At 36.0% G+C, this 3,573-nt stretch overlaps 1 pseudogene; it reads right to left on the bottom strand.

Annotated features, from left to right (window-relative positions):
• Window positions 1-1,497: 1,497 nt before the first annotated feature.
• On the bottom strand, window positions 1,498-2,895 carry LOC125827214 (uncharacterized; annotated as a pseudogene).
• Window positions 2,896-3,573: the final 678 nt, after the last annotated feature.

Genomic DNA, 3,573 nt, shown 5'->3' with positions numbered 1-3,573 from the left:
GTCTTACACATGTTATCATAAAAGTCGAGGAAAAATTGAAGAGATTCATTGAAGGAGCTTATTCTCCAACGTGGAGAAAGTTATTTAGCCTGGCAAGGAGGTAAGATCTACTGGATCTTAACTAAGTAGATATTTCTTTAATTTGAGATAATTACTTGATTGGAAACAACTAACTCATTGAAGGATTAGTTTCTACAAACTTGATTTATCCTTCGATGTAGCTAGGTCAAATATTGATTAAAGGAATGAATGTTAACAAATTGATTGTGTAGCTCAAGATTAAATATTTGTCCGCCTAGAAAATTCAAGTGTCGTGTGTTTTAAACCTTTTGTATCAATGTAAGTTGTAATAATATGAATGTCTCCATCCGTTGTCATTATTTTGAATGAAGACAAGCTTGATGTGTATCAGCCAAAACCTGTTTGTAGTGCTAAAATTGCTTCAAACTTCAGGGGTACTCCCAGCAAAATATGTACTGGAGAAACACGTCAGTCTATTACTTGAGGAGCTTTGGGCGGAATGTCAAAGAAGTGCAGAGGATAAGCTATTGGAACTATTGGAAAAGGAAAGCTTGCTCTATTCTGCTGCAAAAGCAGGAAATATAGAGCTTTTAGTTATGGTTATTCACAGTCATCCTGAACTCATATGGCAAGCTGACTATCAAAACTGGACCATTTTCCATGTTGGGGTTTTATATCGAGAGGAAAAAGTCTTCAGTCTTATACACCAAATAGGAGGAATGTAAAACTTTCTTCTTCAAATATATGATAATGATGGCAATACCATTCTACATTTAGCTGGGAGGTAGGGCAGGGCAGCCACTCCGTCAGCAGAAAACTGGACAGATGCTGATAATAATGATGTATTCGTTGAATCACAACAACAGTTGTTTCAAGAGATTAGACAGTCTGTTAAGGTATTTCCTCTCTTTTTAAACTATACATGTTGCTTCATTCCAATTTAACACAGATACAAGAAATATTGTATAATCAAAAAGTCCCGTTGTTTGGATTAATCACCATTGTTTAAATAATGAGCTGACCAACAGGAGGAAGAGAAGATTATGCCGCCATCATTTCTCAGGGTTTCTGGAGCAGCACTTCAAATGCAAAGAGAGATAGTGGTTCACGGTGAGAAATTACCTAAAAGTAAATTTTCCAATCGGAAACACATCTTGTTGCATTTATATATTTTAAGAGTGAATTAAAGATGTACATTTTTAGCGTTTTCTATAATGGGAAGAGTTATGGCTTTTAAAATTTTTGCGTTGCTGCGGAATGATTAGTTACTAATTTTCTAGCGAGAAACTTGCATCTTAACTCCACAAGGTGAGAAACAACGATGGGAGTACCCCTAGGGAATTATTCATAGAAGAGCACAAGCTATTACTAAAAGAAGGGAAAAGGTGGATGAAAGATACTGTGAATTCTTGTATGATTGTTGCAACTTTGATTACCATGATGTTGTTTGTTGCTACTGTCTATTCTGACATCTCTCTATGCTGAAGACGATTTTCTTGTGTCATTGTCATATAGAGATGTCAGAATGGACAAGAACATAATGATGGAAACGATTGAGCTAAATAATGCCACTGCATCTGATATGACAGACCGTAAATCCATTCAGTTTTAGCAATATTGGAATACCATTATCTGGCACAGGAAGCCAGCAACAAACACCATCGTGGCAGTCAAAGTTGCAACAATCATACAAGAATTCGCAGCGTCTTTCATCCACCTTTCCCCTTCTTTTAGTAATAGCTTGTGCTCTTTTGTGAATAATTCCTTAGGGGTTTTCCCATCGTTGTTTCTCAGCTTGTGGTATATAGATGGTACAATTTTCTCCACTTCCTAGACACTTAGTAATTATCATTCTGCAGCAACAACATTTTAAAAAGACATAACCCTTCCCTTTAAAGAAAACGCTGAAAATTGTATCTCTTTAATATCATACTTTAAAAGCTAAATGACAGATATTTAAATGCAACAAGATGTGTTTCCAACTGCGAAATTTACTTTTAGGTAATCTTCTCACCGTGAACCACAATATCTCTCTTTGCATTTGAAGTGTTGCTCCAGAAACCCTGAGAAATGATGGCGGCATAATCTTCTCTTCCTTTTGTTGGTCAGCTCATTATTTAAACATTGATGATTAATCCAAACAACGGAACTTATTGATTATACAATATTTCCTGTACCTGTGTTAAATTGGAACGAAGCAACATGTATAGTTTATAAAGAGAGAGGAAATACCTTAACAGACTGTCTAATATCTTGAAACAGCTGTTGTAGTACAACATTATTATCAGCATCAGGAGGCACATACTGGAAAAGTTTGTTTTTCTGTTTAAGGATTGGCTGCCCTAACTTCCCAGCCAAATGTAGACTGTTGTTGCCATCAGTACCAATTATTTGAATAAATAAGTTTTATATTGCTCATATATGGTGTATAATCTTACAAATACACTCATTCTTGATAGTAGCCTTAAAAAGGTCTAAGCGTTTTTCTTGCTGTATCACATCAAGACTTGTGACCTCAAAAAGGTATGATACCACAGCTTTATGCCCAAACAAAGCTGCCATAGAAATTGGTAATATTCCACCGTCACACGGGATGTTTGGTAGATTCTTATCTCTTACCCTCAGTTCTTTAGCAATTTCAATATGGATTTGCTTAGTGTAGAAATTCCTCCTGCTTTCCCACTAGAATTTCTTCACTATTTGCTTAGTGTACAAATTCCAACGTGTTAGCTTCCATAGTATCATAAAGCTCAAGATGGAGCTGAACCTGTGAATGAAAGCAGAACAAGCTCGACAGAGAAGTGAAATCTGGAGCAAAAGTCTTCCATAGCAATCAGCTTCCAGAAGAAATGGATTTGTGTTCTGATTAATCATATCATATCATCATCATATTGCCCTTTAACTGAAAGTTAAGTCACTACTCTCTCTCCTTTTTACTGGAAACTCCTCGGTATGCTATATCAGCCCCAACTCCTACAAAAACACCACCCTCACAGTTCCCTCCGCTTCACTTTTTCATACACCAACTACAAACGTAAATTGTGCAATCTCTGACTACAAAGTGTAGAATCAAACTAGGATAAACATAGTACTTTCAAAGATTTCCTCAGGCATCTTCATTATACTACCATCTTTGAATTTTACACACCCATAAACTATTATTTATCCTGCATACCCATACTATCATCTTCGACATTCAGAGTCCCGTACAATTGCACAACAACTACTACTGCATATCCTTCTCATCACCAACTCTGAGTTTTAATAAAGGTTCTACCCACTGCTTTTGAGGCATTACGATCTTGGACTTTTAAAGCAATGATATTCTGGCGTGATATTGGGTATTGCTGTGATACAGTTGCTGTTTAATCCTTGTTTGCCGCAGCGAGAGCTGAACAAATGTCAATTCTAGTATGTACGTTATAATCTTTAGCTTGTAGTTCATAGGAATGATCATTTAAAATTCAGATGTGATCTCACTCCTTGTATTAGATTGCTGGTTAGACAACAATGCCATCAATTTTGAGATTAACAACTCATTTATTTTAAATT

This window comes from Solanum verrucosum, unplaced genomic scaffold (assembly GCF_900185275.1).
Source record: "Solanum verrucosum unplaced genomic scaffold, falcon-dt-bn FXZP01000295.1, whole genome shotgun sequence".
Taxonomy (NCBI): Eukaryota; Viridiplantae; Streptophyta; class Magnoliopsida; order Solanales; family Solanaceae; genus Solanum; species Solanum verrucosum.
This window is presented reverse-complemented; position numbering and strand designations above follow the sequence as displayed.